This window comes from Canis lupus, chromosome 19 (assembly GCF_011100685.1).
Source record: "Canis lupus familiaris isolate Mischka breed German Shepherd chromosome 19, alternate assembly UU_Cfam_GSD_1.0, whole genome shotgun sequence".
Taxonomy (NCBI): Eukaryota; Metazoa; Chordata; class Mammalia; order Carnivora; family Canidae; genus Canis; species Canis lupus.
In genome coordinates, this window is record NC_049240.1 from 18,515,280 (window position 1) to 18,540,954 (window position 25,675).

General features: G+C 37.3%; 1 long non-coding RNA gene across 2 annotated transcripts in view; it reads right to left on the reverse strand.

The window, feature by feature from the left end:
- LOC111091120 overlaps window positions 1-25,675 on the reverse strand; it is a 31,625-nt gene continuing 5,950 nt past the window's right edge. For both annotated transcript variants that reach the window (XR_005373964.1, XR_005373963.1), the window contains one exon: window positions 1-294. This is a non-coding gene — a long non-coding RNA (uncharacterized LOC111091120). The remainder of the gene's footprint in view (window positions 295-25,675) is intronic.

The following is a 25,675-nucleotide window of genomic DNA, read 5'->3' on the forward strand; positions in this document are numbered from 1 at the left end:
ATTGCTTTATTTCAAGAACACCTTCTAAAGTGATTTAGACCAGTTGTTAAATAGCAGTCTTCTTAGATGGGAATGGAACATTCCTGCTCTTTGGTGGTTCATGAGCCAACATAAAATTTGATGGTAGGTGGTTTCTGTTTAGTTACTGTAGGTAGACAACTTTTCTTTCTGAAGACATTGCCTTTTACAGTAATTAGTACTCCTGGTGTTTTTCGTTGGGAGGCCAAATGAGTCACGGAGGTCTCAGGTCACAATTGAGGCAGGTTTTAAAACCACATGGGAAAAACATTCTACCTAAGGAAATCAAAGTATATAATTCTCTGTCATGATATCATCGCCACCTATTCCTACATTCATTCAACACATAATTGAGCACATACTGGGTGCTCAGTCACATACACTAGACATTGTGGTAGAGCAACAAATGAGTAAGACAAATATACTTCCTTTCTAGCTTAGAGTTTAGTAGTGGATACAAAAAAGTAAATAGGAAATGTAAACAGAGGACAATCACAACACAATCAATAGACAATTATGTATAATATAGTCAAAGCAAATCCTGCTAATCCCTGTATTTTAAAAATGTGGGTGTTAACATACAAGTAGATCAATACCCAGTTATCAGGAGAGCTTGAGTTAAGAGGTTCTGTGTTTTTCCTGATACTCGAGCTCATAATGACAATAATAATGGCAATGATTCTTCATGCTTGCAAAGCAAAGGGGGACTCCTAAACTGTTGTAATATGTAATCTCATTTAATCCATAAGCAAACTTGAGAAATATCTTATTATAACACTTTACAGAAGAGGGTACTGTGGCTTAGGAAAGTTAAGGTATTCTGAGGGACTCCTTTCACATTTCAATGGTGATAGTACATGACACTTTATTATCGGCATACTCTGTACTAAACGTTACTTGATAATTGTTCTTAATTTTCTGTATTAAACCTTTGTACTCCTAAATACTGTAAATAAGATTTTTTTCTTATATAAGCAGGGACATATTTACCAAAGATAAAAGCACCTTATGAGAAATGACTTGGGGACTGTGACTAAAAGGCCCAGAGCTACTTAGAAATTTCAAGTCTCACTTTCTTTTATCTTGGAATTCTTTTTAAGTTTCTCAATTTTAAAATGTTCCACTCTCTCCTACATGGGAAAAAAGTAAAACCTGTCTTTCTATTTTAAGTTTGTAAAAACATGTTGAATGATCCTTTATAATGCAATCAATATTCTCAAGACCCACATTTAGCAAACAGCCACATCAAGCAGCATTTCACAGCTCAACGGAGATTAAATAACTAGGTATATGAGACCCTATTGATCCTCATAACATATTCTATAATCACAGTAATATCAATATGCACATACTTCAAATTCACTTTTCCTTCAAAGCATGAGGAAATGTGAAAATCAGTAATTCTATTTTTAGTACCATAGTACTAAATGGCCCATATTTACAAATACTGGTTACAGTTTGAATACTTTCTTATTACTTATTAAAATTCTGACATTTTAAAAATAAATTTAAGTTTGTTTTCAAAGCCAATAATTAGACTAATATATTGACAACTATATAAATATTCCGATTATTTTAAATGTTTTGAGTTATCACTGCACAATCAATGAACACTTTATAAGAAACATTAATCTAAAAAAATACATGGCCATATTATGAAATCAATTGCTAATATGGCTATTAAAAAGTAAGTCACTTAGTTTTGAAATAATAGGGATTAGTTTATCTGTAGATTTCTCACAACCTTTTCTGGGGTTTCATTAGTTTATTTCATTGCCTTTTTAGACCTGGAATGAGCATATGAAATGTTTCTGAGAGGTAAGAATGATAATAGGACATTTGCTTGGTTTTCTGAAGGAAGAGGATGTTCTCATTTTTCCCTGTGATTTTTTTTTTTTTTATTTGTCAGGCCACAAAAGTCACATCATGTTGGCAGAGGTATATTTAATGTGAGGGAAAGACAGGGTAAACCGTGGGACTCCTCACTTAAATTGATCCCTTCCACAGCACTAGGAAGGTTCCTATCAATGTGTTTATATGATCATATGTTTCTCTCCTTTCCACTCTGTCACATTTCCCCTTGGACTGAGTGGCATGAGAATGGCATAAACATTTGAGGGGATTTGGATAAAGGATGCTATCCACTGGGGGTGATATTGCTCCTAACAGAGGTGAAACATCTTACCTTTTATGTATACAATATATCTGTATACATTACATAAACATCTACATAATATATTCTTGGTATTTCATGTGGAGAGCAATTAGGAGAAAAAATGCCTATGAATGCTCCATGAAGAAAGGCAATACAAATGAAAAAAAAAAAAAGGTTGAGAAACACTGGGCTAAGGGGAATTACATTGGAAATACTTTTGGTTTAGGTCAGTGGCATATACTTTTCCTATGAAATCAAAATTGTATTGGATGTATTTGGATTAGGTTACAAAAATGAATATATTTAAGATATATTACTTGCTGTGCATAACTGAGAAAAAAAATTGTGCTTCTCAGCAGATGTAAACCATAAAATATGTTTTAGTTGCAAGGCTTCCCTGAGTAAGACAAGCCGTTATTAAATGTTATTAAATGCTTCTGAGACTTGGTAGTAAAATGATTTAAAAAAAAAAAAAACCCTAACATTTACTGAGCAATCACTATATCAGACACTACTCTAAGCATTTTAGATACAGTAACTCATTAAATATACAACACACACAAACACACATACACACAAATTAAAGGAAGATACTATCATTTCTCAATCTCATGGTCCTTTAATCACTGAGATTAACTAAATTACCCAAGGTCACAAAGCTAGTAGGTGGTAGAGTTGGAATTGAAAGCCTGCACGCGGACTTCAGAGCCTGTGCATTTAATCATGACGCTTTCTGCCTCCAAATAAACAATATAGGAATTTGTGAAAACTGAATAGTTAATCTATAGACCCTTCAATAACTAATGTACTGAGGCTTACATTAAACAAAAGGAAATAGTATCAAGAGCACTTTAGTGGCTACATTGCAAATAAAGGTTAATCTTTGCTTCCTCTCTGGCCAGTAAGGTCGGTAAGCTGCAGACTATACACATAAAGAATGAGGCCTTGGAGATGACCAAGCTCTAGGCCAGTGGCTCTCAATCATGTCTGTGCATTAGAATCACCTGGGGGAACTGTTCAAAAAATACTGGTGCTTGGACTCCCCAGATATTAACTCAGATATTAACTCAATTAGTGTGGGAGATGGGCCCAGTCATTGGAATTTTCTCGAGACTACCTGAGACGATTCTAAAGTACAAACAGGTCTGAAACTCTGATCTAGACACACCACAAACTCCTGCCATTGCTCTTTTATACATTTCCTGTCCTGAAGCTCACCTGAAACCCAACTGTAAACTTTCAGAGCCCAACCAGCCCTAACTTCAGCATATCTGAGGTCAGAGTCCTGGAGAAGCCAACCACTCTGGGGAGGAGCCTTCACCACAATACCAATCCCGGGTGCCCCTGGGAGGGAACCTCACAGTGACATGACTCCTGCACAGAGACCAAAAGAAGAAAGGAAGGGTCGGGGCACAAAGAGTGACTTCACTCTACAAAGCTGGCATGATCAGTGCTTTATTCCTTTTCCTTCCAAAGGTAATTAAGTCAAAATATTCAGAAATAGAATGAGTAGGATATGGTAATTTGATGTGAGTACCAAAGAACTGTAAATAATTGACTATAATTGCTATCTACTGAGAGCTTTCAGATATTGGTTTAGATGGATTGTGTTTTTTTGTTTTCTGAGGCCATTTGGACATAAGACAATAAATTGTGTTTGGTCCTATTGAAAACACACACGCAAAAAAAAAAAAAATCCCACAAAAAACAAAGGTGATACTGGGAAGAAAATAGAATGAGCTACTGATAGAGTTGGGACTGCCCTAGCACCTAGCCTAGGCTCACAGAGCAAGTAAGGAAACCTGGATCCAAGCCTATAGTTGCCTGCTACTTTCCAGGGAAAAGTCATTGTTTCAGTGCGATCTTTATTCTTTTTTATTGGCTATTTTAAGTGAATTTCTTTTAAAGCCTTTTCCTTTAAATGTTGCCCACATAACCAATCAATCTGAGCACTGGGAGTGTCACAAAGGAGACCACATGGGGGCCTGGCATGGCAGAGAAGTTAAAGCATAAGATGGGCAATGGGTGCACACTATTTTTAAATCAGCTAGACGGGCCTAGGGCAACACTCCAGAAGTTCTGTCGGAGGGGGCCCCAGAACCTCTCATTTCTAAATGGCCCATGGCTGAGGAAATGATTCATCCACAAGTTTACGTGGAACTTAAGTTCTGCCTTAAAAGCCTGGTGAATTCTCTTGTTAAAAGACACATTCTGGTAAGTCTAATTTTACAACCAAAATTCTATGTTAGAATTCATCCATTGATGTGGAGCAATTAGCTGTCCCAAAGGAGATAACCATTAGAGGATGTTGACTGGGACATGGGAATAGAAGTATACGTCCTTTCCAAGAAGAAAAATTTCCAAGAAGTCCTTTCCAAGAAGAAAAATTAACTAGAAAATCTTAACCAAGGAGAAAGCCAGGGTTTTCTTGATGACTTCATCTGTTCTCTTTCAGAAGTGGCAATGGAGAAAAAAACATTTCTTCCTCATTTTAGAACACATAGAAAGGACCAATCAAGAATTTTTTAAAAATCCCCATTCCAGGGAATTTAAAGTCTATAGCAAAATAAAAACCATAGATATACTGACTCCTGGTATACATTTTCCAATTCTGGAATGGTTTCTAACTCTAAGTATAAAGAGTCAAGGTGGAGAAAAAAGAAACCTATATGAGTGCAGAGAAACAGGGTAAGATTAAATAATAATTGGTGAAAGCTAAGCATTTGTAAAGTGCCTAACTGTTCCTGTTTTTATTTAATAATCTTTTCTGTAATTTTTAGCAATTATGACTTACATAGATGTTTTTGTTTTGTTTGCTCACATTTTCAAGAATTTAAGTGGGAAAGAATATAACGTTATTTTTATTTCCATGAATTATAAGAAGTCTAGCTGCATTCAAAAGTCAGTCACTGCATTAATATTCTGCCCTTTGGAGCCCTATCACCACACTCACCCACCTCCTCTCCTACCAAGAAAGTTTAGATTTAAAGGGATTCACTCACAGGGCAGAGTAGAGATCACTAGATAGAGATGGTAGAGATTAGATGAATGTGTCAGGGAGAGTACCAGTATTGGATCCTCTCAGATACTCCGGTCCTTCTAGCTCCAGATACGTTTTCCCCACCAACCAAAGCCCTGGTTCATCCTTTTAGTGATGTTCCTATTGGCATTCTTGATTCTTTCTCTCTTCCACCTGTGCCTTCTTTGTGCCTTAACTTCATTAAGTTAAAGTCCCCATCCATTCTTTCTGTGCTTGCTTTCAACCTTAGAATAAAGTCACAAACCTAGGCTGAATTAATCCACAATTAAACCACCCAACATGACCCTACTTGAGTCCTCATTGTTAATTCACAAGGCTCTCTATTTTATGGATGCTTTGATAACAAGTCTCTAGACATTTACTCTAAATATTTCTATGTATCCCTGCTGCCATATTCACTCTCAATAAACAGCTTTCCATTCTAGTTAATGTAGACCAAGGCCACTCAATATAAATCTATGCATTCTTCCTTTTCAACTTAACATTTTCTCAGTATTTCTCTCCTTCCTTCCCTCCCTCTCTCTGACACACACACACACATATCCTTCCTTTATGTCTCTTTCCCACTACTCTGCCAAGTTGCTCCCAGGAGCATCATTCTCTCAAAAAATCTCTTTCTCTTGACCCTTTAATCATCCCCTCCCCACTGACATTTTTTTCTTCTAAATAATAATTCTCTAGCACCTTCTAGGTTTTTTTTTTTTTTTTTTTTTAAAGAACCTCTCTAATGACACCACCACTTTTTACCTAATTTTGTTAAAATTATTTCTATATATGTTTAGGAATAAAATTTAAACATCTTTTATTTTCTCCAAAATCTAAGATTAAATCTTATAAATACTATGTGCTTAATGAATATGTATTGAATGAATGAATGAATGAATGAATGAATACCTTCAGTATAGTTAAGTCATTCTTGGTCTTATTCCTGGTGTCTGAAATACAATCCATGAGAGTGCTCTGAACTTGCTTCAGTACGACTCATTTAGGGTTTGGAGTGCCTGAAGTTGGCCCTGGACTTCTCAGATAGTTACCTTCTCAGTATCATATAATGATATATAATGATATAACAATGCCATAGCCTCTTAGTCAATGTTTCTTCATCTTATTTAGTGATACTGGAAACTTCACAATTAGAAATTAATTCCCTGGGGGATCCCTGGGTGGCTCAGTGAAGGAGCCTGCCTTCAGCCCAGGGTGTGATCCTGGAGTCCCAGGATCTAGTCCCACGTTGGGCTCCCTGCATGGAGCCTGCTTCTCCCTCTGCCTGTGTCTCTGCCTCTCTCTCTCTCATGAATAAATAAATAAAATCTTTTTTAAAAAAGAAATTAATTCCCTGAGGGACACCTGGGTGGCTCAGGGGTTAAGTGTCTGCCTTTGGCTCACGTCATGATCTCGGGATCCTGGAATTAAGTTCTGCATTAGGCTCTCAACACAGGAAGCCTACTTCTTCCTCAGCCTCTGCCTCGCTCTGTGTGTCTCTCATGAATAAATAAATAAATATTCAAAAAAAAAAAAAAAAAAAAAAAAAGACAGGCAGCCCTGGTGGCGCAGCGGTTTAGTGCTGCCTGCAGCCCAGGGTGTGATCCTGGAGACCCTGGAGTCCCACGTCAGGCTCTCTGTATGATGCCTGCTTCTCCCTCTGCCTGTGTCTCTGCCTCTCTCTCTCTCTCTGTCTCTATGAATAAATAAATAAAATCTTTAAAAAAAAAAAAGACTAAAAAAAATTAATTCCTTGACTTACATCTTCAGTCTCTCTTTAAAGTTGCAACTGTTAAAAAATAAGTAAGCAAGCAAGGAAGTAAATAACAGTTGCAACTGTTTCTAGGGGAGACATTACATTTAGATTGGAGTAAACTAATTTTTCTGATATTTTCCTTTGGATAGAATGTGATAGAACAAAAATATCGTATTTTGTTCATAGGAAATACGGGCAGAAATAGATAGCTTTGGATTCCTTAACAGAGACTCTTTGATTCTTGCCTTTCTCTCCTCTGCCTGTGCCTTCTTTGCAAACCCCATTACAGTTAAAGTCCCCATCCAGGCTCAAATCACAACAGGGACCCTGTCAACCTACAATGGCTCTCCAATAGCCTCTTGTGTTGTCTCTATTATGTGGTCTGAAATCCCCAAGGGTAGGTGCTCTCCAAGGCACTGTCTCCAGAAAGCCACTATTAAAATATAGTTAGAAGCAGACTGGAATACGGCTTCAGTTTTGTTTCTGCTATAAATAAACTGAGGGGCAATTCTGATCCTCACCTATGAATGAACTGGAGTCCATTTCTCTGATCCTGGAAGTACACGTTGTGATTTCCAAAACAGGCCTATGGCAGTATATGATTTGTTATATTTTTACTTCTTTCTAAATTTCCATAATTTCAAATGTCCTATACTTCATATACTTTCATTTTACCAGAAAAAAGGGTAAACTAAAGCAAAATGAGACTATATTAACTACAGGCTTAGAGGGAGGAACGACAGAAATATCTTTGGGTCTACAAGGTTTTTCCTTAGATTAATTTTGGTGAGAAAATGTTCTTTATAGTAAACTATGTTGCAGTTATACCTAGTCTCTACCAGTTCTTAATCACCAGATTAAGAAAGATATTTTAAGAATTATACAGGAAAGAGAATGCCAAGAAAAAGATCTACTGATATAAAATAAAGATGCCCCTCACTATGTAATTATACTAAATATTAAATCCTGGCTACCTCTAACATAAACACACACACACACACACACACACGGTCATATAGAGGACATTTCTGATTTTCTTAATAGGCATATATCAGTTTTCATTAGAAATTTCCAAACTACTATGTCCCCATGCTTGATTGCAGATTTCAATTTTCCCACATCTCCCATAATTGAGAGCACCAATTCAAAGGGTATACTTCACATGTGTCTGACTTAAATCTGCCACACTTTCCCAGTGTCCACAGTTCAGAGGGCCATTGGAAGGAGCATCACTGTAGCCCCTCATGAGAAACATCAAGGCCCATGCCAAGGATGCTTCTCTAGTGCTCCCAAAGCTGATAATTCTGAAGGCAGGACAGTATATGGGCTCCAGGAAGTAATTCCCTCTATAACTTGGTGTGCTTTGTCACTTAGTCTATCCAAAACACACCTCCTTTGCCCATCGGCTTTCTCTTTCTTATTCCAAAGGGTGGCAGAGGTTAAATACCACATCCATCCCATTACCTGGCCCAATTCTAGGAGCTAGATAGAGGACAGAAGCTATACCATCATACCATTTTCTTCAGTTTCTTTATTCTGCTGTGGCTCAAACCCTAGAAAACGTCTCCTTCCTCTACCTCCCAAATTCTCCTGCTTTTCTGTGAATGTAAAAATACTGCTGGGGGTGGAGGCAGGTGGGATAAAAGGGGAGGATGTTCTCTGTGATAGCAGTGTTCAAGCCCTGGGTCACTCAGTCAAATGCCCTATTGTAATTCATACACCAAAAGACACCAACTTGTCAGTAAAATCACAGGCCATCTTAGGATACTAGTTTTGAAACCAAGAATTGTGCACCATTTGCTAGTAGTGAAGACAACCTCCACCAAAATCTTCACGCATGCTAAGTATATCTAACAGATTGTTTACACCTGATTCTTCTTTCCTTTGCATGAAAAAGATTGGGCTTTCACAAGTTGATGCAACATCACTTTGCTGCCAACCCAGTTCTAAACCATTCACTCTACCAGGCCTCCTGTTTAAACCCAATTAGTGGCACCTCAAGTTAAGGCCAGATGACCTTCAAGTGCTACCCCAAACTGACCTCAAACTAAGACAAACTTTGGAAAACAGCATCAACAAACTTGGAACAACTTCTAAGTAGCACAACTGATATGACTGGGTTTCCGGAGTCATGATCCCCTAACAGATTTAGAGAGTTTTGAACTTAGAAAACAAACAGAAATCCCGGATTCTTTTTCCTTTATCGGGCTTTTAAGGCAGATGAGCATGTTTTTTTTCTACTAGTCCCATCAACACTCCATCTGAGAAGTTCTTAAAGGATAAGGGGGAAAGAGGTAAGGGAATGGGACAAGAAGCAGTTAAAGGGAATGAAGTGAAACAAAGGAATGCATTTTAAGTGTGAAAAAGAAAGAGAAAGTGAAGAAAGCCTAGAAGACAAACTATCTTAATTTCATCGTAGACGGGAAATACTACTAGAATTGCTGATTCAAGTACTTTGGGACGACTTTACAACTCAGTGCCTTGTTCCAAAGACAGAACTCCAAGGAAATCAGTTTTCCCCTCTTGGCTTGTTGCCACAGACATGACGACACTCAGGGAAAGCACACAGCTTTGTTTGATTTCCCCCAAATCACTCTACAACTAGACTTAAATTCTTCCATTAAGTGAGCCTTTTAAAATACAGCCCCAAATCTAGGAGTTTAAGTGGAAAATATTCATTAGCATTCAAGAATCCTTTCCAGTTAGTGGTTAGCTCCTGGGGAGGAATTTCTTTTTGCATCGTCCTCACCTTTGAAGGCAATCAAATGCACTGATGCAAAATGGGATTATGAGACCATTTGTACCTGGCTGTGGTCCAAGAAGAGGTTTACTGGGCATTACTTTATGAAAGAAAGTTGCTAAACTGTAGTAAACACCCACAGATCTCCGAGACCATGAATGAATCAGAAAGTTAAAAATAGTCATAAAACCTGATCATTTCCTTTTCTGTGTCATCTACACAGGGGTGAATAGGTTAATATATTTCAGACAGTTAAAAACAGGACAGGATATGGAGTCCTTGAGAACTCCCTCTTATAGCGAAGAGAGTGTTAGCCTCTAAACCTCAACTTTATCAATGCTGATACAAATCATTGTGAGGTGGATTAACAAGTGACAGGACAGGGTTATTCAGCTATGAGATGGTGTAAAGCCACAAAATACTTGAGAGGTATAAGACTCAGACACTTAAGAATCAGATTCCTTTCTACCTTGTAAGTGATTGGTTTTGATGAGGGTCTTAGAGATAGCCCTATATGGGTACTTACCCTTTCCAAAGTATGTTAATACCCCAGTAGCTAGAATCCTAGAATTATGTAAATTAATGAGAATTTTAAAAAAATTGTACACCTATTTGAAAGCATGGTTTTGTCCTGCTGTTTTGCTAAGACTTGAGGTCTTTAGGAAGCCTACCTATTCCCAAGGTTAGTGTGTGGTATAATCAGCACTACCCCAGTTTCTTTTTTCTTTTTTTATTATTTATGATAGTCACAGAGAGAGAGAGAGAGGCAGAGACACAGGCAGAGGGAGAAGCAGGCTCCATGCACCGGGAGCCCGATGTGGGATTCGATCCCGGGTCTCCAGGATCGCGCCCTGGGCCAAAGGCAGGCGCCAAACCGCTGTGCCACCCAGGGATCCCCTACCCCAGTTTCAAAAGAACTGATCCCATGTATGTCAATGATGTAGGCAAATATTTCTGTGAGGTGGCATCATCAACTACCTGTATCTTAGTTCTGTCTATATCAATTCAGGAATAAAAGGCAACCCTCTTATTTCCTTCCCAGAATGAGACCACTGAGAATATTATCTGCTTTCTGGAACCTGACAGCCATTATAAACACTAGTGTCTTTTTGAAAGCCAGATACATACAGTGCTGCGAATATAAATTTTTTTAAGAGTTTATTTATTTGAGACACACAGAGAGAAAGTGCACATGCACGTGAGCCAGGGGAAGGACAGGGGGAAAGGGAGAAGCAGATTTCTCGCTGGGCAGGGAGCCCAATATGGAACTCGATCCCAGGACCCTGGGATCATGCCCTGAGCTGAAGGCAGACACTTAACTGAGCCACATAGGTACCGCCAGAATACAGAAGTTTGTTCTTAGTCTATACAGGAATGATTTATCCTGGGGGTCATGATCTGCTGCATAAGTCTGTGACACACTGCAAAATTAATATGAGATTTCTTCCTTGGATTGAATCAAACACATTTGTGAACTCTAATTTAGCAGTATTTCCCTTGGCCATAAGGGCCTCAGACAGCAATCATGCTTCAGTTTTGTAAAAAAATATCACGCTGGTCCTCCTACAAAGGCTTATTCTTTTTCTTTATTGATTCAGTCTCAAGACTTCAGTGGTTCAGTTAAGGGAAAGCAAGGTGTTTCTATGTCTGTTACTACCTTCAGCTTAATTCTCCCTTGCAGCTTGAGTATCCCCTGGGTATTTTTTCCCTTTTTGTCAGGAATTTTTATGGCCACAGAATATATCCATCATGTTAAAATTCAGCCTGCTTTGTTCACCTTATTTGCCAGAATATTAGGGCTGGAAAGCTTAAGGGTTTAATCAGGCAAGTTTTCATTTTTCTATGAAAATGTTGTAACAAATCTCCCTTAATCTATCAGACAATACTCATTATGTGATACTTCCCTCTACCATAATTTTAAGACAGGAAGCCACAAATTACTTCAGCATAACTCTGAGCTCTGAGTCACTTAGAAGGGGTGATTAGAATCACAGAATCTTAATCTTGAAGGGGATAGAGAGGTCATCTCACTGACTTATCATGGGAATAACCTAGGTTGCTTTTTGTTGGTTTGTTTGTTTTTTTTTTTGTTTTGTTTTTTAATACAAGATTTCTTCTCTCTTTTCCCTACCCTCAGAGCGGCTGTTTTTCTAGATCTGACTTGGAGTTCAAGAATGTATTTTTAGAAGTTTCCCTAGGTGATTCAGAGAAGGATTAGCTGTCAGTGATCCACTAATGCAGTTCCTTCTTTCAAATGGAGGAATATCTACTCTAACATTCTTGATTTGTGAACATCCATCTTTTGCAGGAAGTGTAAGAAATGAGACTTTCCCTGTAGAGCTGTGCTTATCGCTTCACAGACTGACTGTATAGTGCATTCATCATCCACTCTTTCTGTAAGCATGTATTAATGCTTAAGCTGAATCCGACTACTATTAATAGGAACTATTTGTGAAGAGCCCACAATGGGAAGGCACTGTAAAAAACATTTTACAAATAATATATTTAATCTCCACAATAGTCCTGCAAGGTGGATTTGTGTAATTGTCCCCATTTTAAGAAGAAATTTAGGAGAGCTAGAATTTAAGCCCACATCTACTAGGAGCTCTATAGCTCATGTTTTCAAGTGTTTCATATGTACCATCCAGTTCCAAAATAATCACATAAGTAAGTATACACACTTCGTCTTTGCTTTTTTAAATTAAGAGAAGTTTTATTTTTCTTAGCCTCAGGAATATGCTTTTTCTGGTCATCTTAATTATGCAAAATTAATTATAGTTGATAATTATTGACTGCTTATGTCCCAGGTACTTCGTATGTTAAATTAATTATGACACCGGCAGTCGCTCTGGGGATATACTTTTATGTTTATAAGAGGCTTTATGATTTTAAATTTCCACTTCTTACAGGCCTTTTATAAACAGGATAGATTCTTACCTGTTGGGGATGGCTTAAATATTCTACTACCAGAGAACAGATAAACAGATTTCCCAAAGTCCATACCAGCCCTCCAATTAATTCTATATGTGGATTATAATTAGCCCTGAGAGACCCTCTACTGAAAATCTTTCCATTTCCTGTCAAATTAAAAGTTGTGGTCAGTGCTTTCATGGACTGAATAATCCCTAGTGGTCTAGAGGTTAGGATTCGGTGCTCTCATGGATTGAATAGGCTCTACCTGATCATAAGGCTTCACTTTTCCCATGAGTTAAGTAAGTTATATTTTAACATTTTTTTTCTGAAGCCAGAAAAAGCCACCCAAAAATCCCAACAAACCCTAAGTGCTATTTTAAAAAGGAAGTTTTTTGGCCACAAGCAGTGAGCTACTTTTCAGGTGATTGAAGTAAAACTTAGCTTAAATTAAAGTAGTCTCTTATTTTTTTCTTCCATTCAGACTAAGAACATTTAAAAATATCTAGATAAACTAATACTTAACTATGAGAATAACTGTTTTAAACTTGAATCTTTGAATGTAATTCTAATTTTTATAAAATGGTAGAGTCGTGTATAAAGTCAGAGTAAAATCTAAGATAATAAAAATTTACTATATACTGAAAACTTTTCACTTCTTGACTATTGTTTATTATAAAAATGACTAATTCAGTAAACATTTCCTAATGGGCTATGATGTGCTCAAAATCATGCTAGCCACTAGATAAATGAAGATGAAATAGACAAGTGATCTACCCTTTTAGAGTTTTCAGGTATATTCCTTCTTTTATATTATTGGATTAAACTGCAACACACTCTGCCAATTTCCCATCTTTTACCCACAAAAACGGCAATTTCATATGGTTCAATCTGATAGTAAATATACTGTATTGCACTGATTTATCTTCAGGAGGATGAGTAGGCATTCCCATGAGGAGATGTGGAGTGGAAGAAGATAGCAAGACTTCCTCATGCCCATACCACTGAGATTGTACTGAATCCTGTAGCCCAGAAAAACCACTGGAGGTTGCTACAGTGTTCTGGCAAAGGGCTGAGGGTGGAAAACACTCCCCATCTGTGTTGTTAAAAAAAAGTAATATAACGTTGGGTAGTTTAAGGGATGAATGCAAGGAAGGAGAAATTGGATATTAGGAGATTAGTTGTAAGTCTGTTCAGGTAAGAAATGTTGAGGACCTGAATTAAATCTATTCTACAAATATTAGAGATAATATTTATGAAAATAAGATGGCTATGATGGTTAACTTTATGTGTCAAATTTATTGGGTCACAAAATGCCCAGGTTTTTGGCAAATTATTCTGGGTGTGTCTGGTAGGATATTTCTCTATGAGATTAATATTTGAATCAGTAGGCTGAGTGAAGCAGATTGCCCTCTAGTGTGGGTGGGCCTCATACAATCCATTGAAGACTTAAATAAAACAAAAAGGCTGAGTGAGGGGAACTCTCACCTGACTGAGCTGGGATGCTGATCTTTTCTGGCCTTCAGACTGGAACTTAAACGTTGGCTCTCCTGGATATCCAGCTTGCCAACTGTATATCTTGATACTTCTCAGCTTCCATAATTATGTGAGCCAATTCCTTATGATCAAAAAGTCTGTGGATTTATCCATCTATCTATCTCTTATTGGTTATGTTTCTCTGGAGAACCCCTAATAGTTTTTGGTACTGAGAGTGGTTCTAGAAAACAGAATGTTAAGGATGTGTTTTCTGAATTATTTCTTGAATTGATTCTATATTCTGATTAGATTTTAATATGTTAATGGTTCTATATCTAGTAATAAAGCATTGATATTCCATGATATGATCTGGAATAGAGATGTATGGAAAGACTTCTGATGAAGCTGGGGACATTAAGTATCTAAATTCTGAAGAGTTTTGTCAGTGGAAGGGGTGTAGGAGTGTGAATGCCACCACATTATCATTCAATTAACCTATCTAGCTCTTTAGAAGATGGATGGATCTTGAAAAATGACACTGGATTATCATAAGTTTAACCAGGTGGTGACTCCAACTGAAGGTTTATACCAGATGTGGTTTCATTGCTTGAGCAAATTAACAAATCCTCTGGCACCTGGTATGCAGCTAACAATCTAGTAAATGTCTTTTTCTCTAGGCCTGTCAGTAAGGACCACCTTGGTTTCAGCTGGCAAGGCCAGCAATATACCTTCACTGTACCTCAGGGCTGTATTAACTCTACAATCCTATGTCACAAATCAAAAAGCTTCTGCAGAAAGGAAACAGTCAACAAAACTAAAAGGCAACCTACAGGATGGGAGAAGATATTTGCAAATGACATATCAGATGAAGGGCTAGTATCCAAGATATATAAAGAACTTATCAAAATCAACACCAAAAAAACATACAATCCAGTCAAGAAATGGGCAGAAGACATGAACAGACATTTCTCAAAAGAAGATCTACACATATGGCCAACAGGCACAAGAAAAAAATGCTCCCCATGTCACAATTCAGTTTGCAGGGATCTTGATCATCTTTCATGTACACAAGATATCACACCAGTTCATTACATTGATGGCATTATGCTGACCAGACCCAATGAGTAAGAAGTAGGAACTATTCTAAATTTATTGGTAAAATATTTGCATGCCAGAGTGTGAAAAATAAATCTGACAAAAGTTCAGGGGCCTCAGTGAAATTTCTAGGAGTCCAGTGACGTGGGACACATTGAGATATCACTTCTATGGTGAAGGATAAGTTAATGGATCCGGCTCTTCCTACAACCAAAAAAGAGGTGCAATGCCCAACAGATCTCTTCAGATATTGGAGGCAACATATTACTCATTTGGAAATGTTACTCTGGCCCATTTATCAGGTTATCCCTAAAGTCACTAGTTCTATGTGGGGCTCAATGCAAGAGAAGGCTCTGCAACAGGTCCAGGCTACTGTGAAAGCCTGCTCACCTCTTGGATCATATGGTTTAGTATATCCAATGGTGCCTGAAATGTCAGTGGCAGACAAGGATGCTGTATGAAGCCTTTGGAAGGTCCCTATAGGTGTAGGCCCTTAGGATACTGGAGCAAAACCCTGCCATTCTACTTCCCTTCCGAGAAACTGCTCCTGGCCTTCACAGAAACTGAATGCTTAAACATGGACCACTGACACATGTAACCTGGGCTGCCTTCATGAACTGGTTTTATCTGACCCATCAAATCATATAGTTGGACATGCACAGCAACATTCCTTCATCAGATGTCAGTGGTATATATGTGATCAGGTCTGATCAGGCCCTGAAGGCACAATTAAGTTACATGAAGAAGTACCCAAATGCCCATAGTTTCCAGTCCTGCTATACTGTTGTCTCTCCCAGCTTGCACCTATGGCCTCATGAGGAATTCCCTATGATCACTTTGTAAAGCACTTTATATTCATGAACTCACAATGACCCTGTGGTGGCTATCATCATTTCCATTTTGAGGAAGTTAAAGCACAGAATATGTAATATCTTGCCCAAGACCACTCTTCTGGAGTTATGGTATGACACCAGTCTGCTATCAACATCTCCCTTTAACAAACATGCCAAACTATATTTTCTAAAATTCCACAGGGCAAATGTTGGAGAGCTCTCTTTTAGCCTTGTTATTTTTAGCAAATTTCTATTTCTCCTTATTGGAAAGGGATGATTGTATGGGGAAGAGTGAATAAGGACGCAAATTATCTATCCAAAAGATACTTCAGTTAAATGGAATTTACTCAAGTTAAACTATTCGAAAACTTAACAATAACAGAGAAAGTGACCTAGGTCCTTTCCCATTGTAGACACAGGACTTTTAGGAGGAGTACTGTTTATTTTTCACCCCAAAACTCAAAGGACTTTTAAAAAAGTTTGTTAGAAACTAATTTTCTCAGTATCTTATTGCTTAATTCTCCTTCCCTCCCACATTAGTTTTTCTCATTTACTCTAATTTCAACTTTGAAAAAATTTAGTGCAGTGTATAGCATGGTAACTACAGTTAACACCGTACTGTATACTTGAAAGTTGCTAAGAAAGTTGATCTTCAACATTTCCACCACAAACACACACACACACACACACACACACACACACACACAAACAGTAACAACGAGAGGTGATGGATGTGTTAACTAACCTTACTCTGGTGGTCCATTTATATATATATATATATATATATATATATATATATATATATATAAAATCATGTACATTTTTATTTATACATGTTATGTCAGTTATATTCCAATAAAGCTGGAAAAATTAAAATAGACATAGAAAACATTTATACTGCCCATAAAGTATAATTAGTTCCTCAAATAATAAGAAAGCAATTTCTTAATTTATTTTTAAAGAACTATACCATCTTTTACCATAAAAGCATATTAATAATATTACAGTCTGGTGGACTTTCCTCAAAAATGAAAATGAGTTTTGAAATCTGTTTCTTACTGGCTACTAGTACAAGAAAGGAATTAATAAATATAAGAGCAGAAATCAGTCAAATATAAAATAGACATGCTACCGATAAAATCAATGAAACCAAGAGATGATTCTTTAAAAAAAAAAAACAATAAAATTCATAAACTTCTAGCTATAATGATCAGGACAGGAAAGAGAGTATTCAAATTACTGAAATCAGGAATAATAAAAGAAATACCAATACAGATCCTACAGATATTAAAAAGATAATCAGGAAATGTTACAAACAACTTTATGCCAAAAGATTTGACAACCAGATGAAATGGATAAAATTCTTTAAACATAGAAATTACTAAAACTCTTGTAAGAAAAAATAGGAAACTGAATAATCTTATATCTACTAAAAAACTGAATTCATAATTATAAACCTTCCAATAAAAATTTTTTAAATCCAATTTCTTCACTGGAGAATTCTATTAAACATTTAATAGAATCTCTTTCAGAAAATTAAGGATAAGTAACACTTCTAAAATCATTTTACAAGGCCAGTATTATTGTGGTACTAAAATCAGTCAGACATCACAAGAAAAATTACAGATCAATATCTCTCATGAACATAAATGCAAAAACCCTGAACAAAATATTAATAAATCAAATTCAGTAATATATGAAAATGATAATGCATCATTACTAAGGTCTCTCCTGTGAATGAAAGGTTGGTTTAATACTCAAAAATTAATATAATAACTACAGTAAAAAATTCATACGATCTTTTCAATAGAAACAGGAAAAACTTTGACAAAATTCAACACCCACTCATGATAAAAATTCTCAGATAACTCAGGAATAGGTAACACTGATCATGTTGATAAAAGATATGTATGAAAAACCTAGATCTAATATCATACTTGATGATTAAAAGCTAAATACCTTCTCCCTAAGATCTGAAACAAGGCAAAGATGTCCACTTTCACCACTTCTATTTCATATTCTTTTTTTATTAGTTTCACAGGTAGAATTTAGTGATTCGTCAGTTTCACATAACACCCAATGCTCTTATCACGTGCCCTCCTTAATGCCCATCACCCAATGACCTCTTTCCCCACACACCTCCCCTCCTGCAACCCTTAGTTCGTTTCCTAGAGTTCAGCATCTCTTACGGTTTGCCTTCCTCTTAATTTTCATCTTATTTTATTTTTTCCTTCCTTTCCCCTATGTTCATCTGTTTTAAGTTCCACATATGAATAAAATCATATGGTATTGGTCTTTCTCTGACTTATTTTGCTTAGCATCATACCCTCTGGGTCCATCCACATCTCTGCAAATGGCAAGATTTCATTTTGCTAACAGTTTTTTTTTTTTTTTAAGATTTTATTTATTCATGACACACACACAGAGGCAGAGACATAGGCAGAGGGAGAAGCAGGCTCTATGCAGGAAGCCCGATGTGGGTGTGACTCGATCCCAGGATTCCGGGATCATGCCTTGAGCCAAAGGCAGACGCTCAACTGCTGAGCCACCCAGGCGTTCCTCAGGAGCAGAAGTCTTGAGGAGAGGGATTACCTAATTATACATGTGTGCATAACAGCCATTTATATAGTGGATAATAAGTTTGACCTAGCATACATTTCCTAGAAAAGAGCCTGAGGAAACGTTTATATGTAAAGACTTTATTTGGAGGCACAATATTTAGGGCAGGAAAAGGGAAAAGAAATATGAGGCAAGGAAGGACAGAAAGAAGGACAAGCTATTGTATTAACAAGCTGACTAGTTTCCCAAGAAGACACTAATGACTGTTCAGTCACATAGATTTCAAACAGGCTCTCTGGAGTCATATTATTTTCAAACAACTCATCAAGTCGAGGAATTATCATCCAACTACTTTCCATCTTCCATGCCTCAAAAGTCAAGTTTGGCACATGGTACATTAACTCCCTTGCACTTCTTGGTTGTCCTACCCCACTTGTCCAGGCAGCTCCTGGAGAAGCCAGATACCACACCTTACATTAATATGCTTCGTTTGAGACCAGAGTGATGGGAGGAGCCAGATTCTGTGTAGGTTTGGTCAGATTACATCTGCATTCTCCACAGGCAAAACGGAGACCATATTGGAGCCCAGAAATCACCCTGAGGAGGTGGTAACAGCAGGTGGAGGTATCAGTGGTGGCCAGGGCACTCCCCTGACCAGGCAGTAAGAACCCAGAGGGCAGGTGGGTCTGAGTAAATCTGTAAAGGTGCATAAACCAGATCTGATACAGTTTCCAAAGAACTAATTGCTGTGGGTGATCTCCTGTCAGTTTGAATTACCTAATATTTGGCCCATTTTTGAAATCCTTTGGGATAATTTTCTCAAAAATATTTCAGATGCTGTTTATTGGCAACACACATAGAGATTATTATTATTAGAGAGTAAGGTATAAGCATTTGAGCTCTGGAGTTCTTAAGCAACCCAACTCCTGCCATCTTCTAATTATGTTACCTTGGACAGATATCTTTACCTCCACTGCTTCATTTACCTTATCCATAAAACACAAATAATGATATCCAACAAATTTGGTCGTGTGACAAGTGAATTCATTTCTTGCACTAAGAATAAGAAGTGCTGAGCTAAACCAGTGCTTAGCATAGACTAAGTACTCAATAAATGTTAATTGCTAGCAATAGCTACTCGTGATTATTATTTGAAAACTATTATTAATAACAAATGATTTCATTTGCCAATGTGCCACTGGTATTCAATTCAATGAACATAAACCACTGCTCTATAAGAAAGGTAGAATCTATGTGTTTCAAATTTGCTATAATTTTCTTCTTCACAAAAACCTAAACATCTAAGTCATGTGTATAGTTCAAGTACCATCCTCAACAAGGTACATTCTATTTCTTTTTTTTTTTTTTTGGTACATTCTATTTCTATACGTTTAGATCTTTATTTTAATTGTTATCAAGAGCTGTAAGACTCCGTGTTTTTTACTGGAAAGGTTACTCTGGAATTTTCAACTGCTTTTATTCTAATAGGTAGGGTAAGTTAAATATAGGAAAATATCAGAACTTCTGCATTAAAACCATTGATGGAAATGAGCTCATGTACATGGGTAGGTGGGAGAGCCATAGAACGAGGTAAGACAGTGTGGGTGCAAACAAGTTCTCTAAGTGGGTGTTTGTCTTTTTCATGTGCTGTTTTCTTCCTAGGCATAAGTTCTCTGTTAACAGACATTTCTTCTGTAACAGTCACCACTTTGGGCACTAATCACACAACTACATTTTCTGTTAGAAACAGCTTCATCCCTTGGGTTTCCCAGGGCAGAAATCTTAGTTTGGCTTTTGTGTCATCCCCCTTAGCCTCTGTATTCAATTTGTCATTATATTCTAGTTATTTCCTCTAATTTACCCCAGGCCTCATTCTGTGAATACCTGGTTTTTATTTGTTTCCAAAATATATTTATCTTCTTTTATATCTATCCCTCCCAGATGAATAGCGACTCCAGGGCAGTATTGACTTCACCTCTCCACCCCCAGAACTTAGCACAAGTGTCCAGAGCAGCATGTTCTTGTTTTTTTTTTTTTTTTTTAAGATTTTATTTATTTATTCATGAGACACACACACACACACACACACACACACACACACACACGCAGAAAAGCAGAGACACAGGCAGAGGAAGAAGCAGGCTCCATGTAGGGAGCCTGACGTGGGACTCAATCCCGGGTCTCCAGGATCACGCCCTGGGCTGAAGGCGGCACTAAACCGCTGTGCCACCTGGGCTGCCCTCTCAGTGTTTATTAACTGAGCATTGTCTTCGGCTCTTTTGCCTTCCCTCACAAGCTGCTCATCAGATTTCCTCATCTGAGAACCACCTGCCACAGAGAGCCCATGAGAGCTAGCAGGACCCTTGAGCAGGACCTATGGCCGTTCTGCAACAAGAACATCATTTCTCTGAAATCAGGTTTTATCATATTTGTTTGATATAAAATAATGTCTTCAATTACTTAAAAGCTAAATTATCTTTCCCCAAAATCTTCAAGTAAAAATCCATGCTCATGAACATTTGGGTATGTGAATATGAGTGGCTATACACCTCAATTTGAAAAGCACACGCCTATTTTGTCCAGCATGAATCTATAAGTGAATGTTTCTCATACACATTCTAATTATGACCCACCTCTACCTAATAATTTATGAAACTTCCATGTGTTCCCTGAATCAAACCCAAACTTCTCAGTCTGGCTTCTATGTGCCCACTGCTTCGTTTCTTCCTTGCCAGGTGAACACATCACTCTAACCAGCTTATCTATTGTCTGTCCCTTATGTCATGCTCAATTTTATCTCTAGAGCTTTGTACTAATTTTCTAAAATGCCATATCTTTTTTCAGGAACTTTCATTAAACTTTCAGGAACCAACTCATACAACTCCTCTAAGAAAACTACAGCAGCTCAGGGGTTTTACCTTCTCTAACATCCTCTGTTAAAACACTGTTAGAATTTCTCATTGCTTCAAGCGTTTCCTTTATCTTTACAGCAACTTTTAAGGCAAGAAGCAAGTGTTGATTTCTCTCTGTAACTCCCACATGGTGCAGAGTGGATACTAGAAAAATCAGAGTATTAGCATTCTAGATTTGTGCAGCCACTTAAAGTAATATATTCATTTATTTACCAAATGTGAATTTTTTTTCCAGCTTTAATGAAGTCATAATTGATAAATAAAAATTGTGTATATTTAAGGGGCACAATGTGATGTTTTAACATATGCATAAATTGTAAATGATTACTACAATCAAGCTAATTAACATATTCATCACTTTAGTTTCAATTACTTAACAATATGAATTAAGGGTTTATTCCATACAAGTCAATATGTGTAAAATTTTCACACTAATATTCATTTGAAGAGGCTATTGTTCTTGCCAGAATATTTGTCATGACAAAAAGTTAAGTTCTTCACAAGAAGATTTTACTTTTGAACAGCTGTTCAAGTTCTTTCTTATGATGATCTGAAATGTATTTTTTTCTGATCTTAGTTCTGTTTCTGGAACAATTTAGAATAAATCTAATATTTCTTCCATATAACACTCCTTTGATGTTCATCTCATTTTTTTTTACATTATTATCCTCATGCGGACATTAAAATCCTCATCTTCTGTTCTTCCTTCACTGTTCATTTTCTACTATAATCCCATGCTTTCTAAACCCTTCCTCATCTTCGCTGTCTTCCAAAGACACTTGATTTTGCCACAGTCCCTTGGTAACTGAATACGGAGTTATCACTGGAATATTACCAGTGCAAGTATCTGTTGATTAATCAGGCCACTTTAACATTTTAGCCTAGAGACCAGTGTCTCAAATGACTCGTAGGCATGCCTTAGTTATCTATATCACTAGCCCAGTCTTAGTTGTCTTCTCAAAGTCAACCTTGTTGACAATCAGATTTCAGTTTTTTTTTAAGATCTTATTTATTTATTCATGAGAGACACAGAGAGAGAGAGGCAGAGACACAGGCAGAGGGAGAAGCAGGCTCCATGCAGGGAGCCCGATGTGGGACTCGATCCCAGGTCTCTCGGATCACGCCCTGGGCTGAAGGTGGCGCTAAATCTCTGAGCCACCAGGGCTGCCCAACAATCAAATTTCAAGCTATTCCTTTATTATCAAAACAAAAACGACTAGCAAAAATGCATTTAAGTTCCTCTTTGGAACATAAAGAAATCAATATGCATCAGAACCCACTGTATTCCTGGCATGGTACCAAGCACTAGGTAGTATATGGTAGTGAACAGAGATGGCCCCTGCTACCAAAGAGCTTTCAAATTTTTTATAAAGAAAAATAAAAAGTAAAGAAATAAAAAATTAATATAATTGTTATAAAATAAACAAGAAATGGAGTAAAAATATGGGTCTTACTTAGGGTAGTAAGGAAAGGTTTCTCTCTGGCACTGACATCAGGCTGAGATCTAAAGAGAAGAAAGAGGTTGCTGTACCAAACAAGAAAGACTTCCAGGAAGAGGAAACCAATTCTGCAACACTAGGGAGAACAACCTTGGTTAAGTTTGAACGCCAGAGGCCAGAGGGCTGGGGCAAGAGTAGAATTAGACAAAACTGAAAAGGTAGTTAAAGGCCAGGTTAGGCAAGGGCTTGTAGGTCTTGGGAGATTCTGAGCAGGACAGAACTCAGAAATGACTTTTGATTTAAAAAATATACTGGCTGCTAGAAACCAAGCCAGGAGGTAATTATAGTGGTCCAGGAGAAAAAATGATAGAAGTATTTTTTTTAAATTTATTTATTCAGAGAGAGACTGAGAGGCAGAGACACAGGCAGAAGGAGAAGCGGGCTCCATGCAGGGAGCCCGACGCGGGACTTGATCCTGGGTCTCCAGGATCAGACCCCGGGCTGCAGGCGGCGCTAAACCGCTGCACCACCGGGGGTGCCCCGAGAAAAAATGATAATGAGTGACTTGGACCTGGGTAGCTATAGTGGGGCTGAAGGCAAGTTGATATATTTGAGATATAGTATAGAGATGCTAACAACAGTTTGCTGATATATCATCTACCAAAAAGTATGCATCTATTCCTGAATTCTTACAAATCAAAGAAAAGTATTTTCATGTAAGCCACAGGCATATCAAATATTTTTTTTGGTTGTTTTCTAAAATCCAAAAAAAAAAAAAAAAAAACAAAACCCAAAACAAAAAACCCTAACATGTAGCAGAGTTTCTGTTCTCACTGATAATAAGTGGCTGTTCATACTTCAGATTTGAAACACCTGGCACTATGTATTCTGAAAACATGAATGAAAAGAAGCATAATCTAAATAAAATAGTCACCGAGGTTATGCTCCTCTGATCCTTGGATTGGGAGAGTGAATCCCAGACTCATTCTGAGTTCACATTATAAAACACTCAATTTGATTCAGCCTTATATTTGTGAGTTGATACTCCAGGAAAACAGATTTCTGCTCATTACATGAAAAAACTTTCCCATAGTTGCCTTTTGAATAGGTAAACTTCAGGACAGATTATCTGTCAGACTTCCTATTGTCTCCATTTTTTACTGGGTGGTCATTTAACTCACCTAAGGGTGAGTCTCCTCAAGAGAATGACTCGCTTGCTTTTAGGGACTTGAAAATAAAAGCTGAATTTATTAGGTCTCAGGAAGGAAATCAGCACAGTATCGCAGAATCTGGTAACTTTATTAAAAAGTACTTGGATAAAAAAGATCCAAAGAAGAATGTTCAGACATTTGAGTTCTATTGCTAATAGGGATCAACTTCGTTTTCTTGGGCAGGATTCTTGATTATTCGGAGGCGTGGTTTACCTAAATGTTAAAATTGTTATAAAAATCAATGGTTCTCTCTCCCCATTTCTTAGTAGCAAATTAAAATCTGAAAAAAATCCCCAAAACTGGAAAGGAAAAGTGAGAGAAAGTACCTAATAGTCAAAAAAGGAAAGAGGGCATTATTGAAGCACCTGGCAACATTAAGCAATCATGACTCAATGAGCAGAGAACACCAATGAGTCAAAAATGAACGCTTTTTTTTCTTAACCTGAATAGACTTTTTCTGATGATCTGTGAACCTTATTTTTTCACTAATTTCTAATCCTCTGAAAGGCCGTTGGATATATCATACTATGAGGGTGCAGATGTCACCAAGACACTGTAACCCCATCTTCATCTTGCCTATCGACCTATGTCCTAAGGAGCATTCAAAAGAGGGTGAGAGCTTGGTGTTTATTCTTTGTAATGTGGCCTTTGATTTTATGAGTGGCTTTTCTAAAGATCCTGTTAGTGTTAATGAAGATAGCTCTCTCTTCCTGGGCAAGTTTCTTAACCACTCTATACCTCAATATTTTCAGCTGTAAAATTAGAATAAGGATGTCACCTGAATTATTACAGTTGTTGTAGTGTTAAGTGATAACGGCAAGCTTAAATGATGAGATTAAACAAACCTCTTGAAAATTCATTTTACGTTACATTATTGATAATGTTAGTGACAATAAATGCAGTTCTTCATTTTACATTCTTATCCAGTCACAGCTTCAACTTCCATGTGAGTGCTCACAGTGTTCAGTTAGTGATAAGCCCATGTCACCAAACTTCATACTGTCACAGACCCTTGTGGTATCTCTCCAATATACTGAGCCCACAGCTGTAACCCTTGATTACTTAGTTCAACATGTTTATTCCAGCATATTCCTGACAATTCTGCCCTGGCCATGTCCTTTCCTTTCTGCCTTCATTCACACCCTTTTCCTCATTTCCCCCCACCATCTGCAGAGATGCACAGTGACACACAGAATCCCTTATCTATGGCTTTGTTCATGCTGTTTCCCAAACCTGGAAAGCCCCTTTCTTGGCACAAATTCCATGTGTTCTTCAAGGCCTTCACTTCCATCCCTCTTACAACTTTATCTTTACAACCTATAATGCATCTCTGTATCAATTTAGTACTTAATAGCATCCTTATTTGTGTTTTCATTTGTTTCCTGAATGAAATTTCCAACCAAATTGGAGACTTAACTGAAAGTAAAGACTGTGACTAATGCTTCTTCTGTATCTCCTACAGAGTCTATATCTAAATCACATACAAACACACATAAGCACTACTGGGCTTTAATTGATGCTCCACTGGAGTCAGTTCTTTCTGAAACAA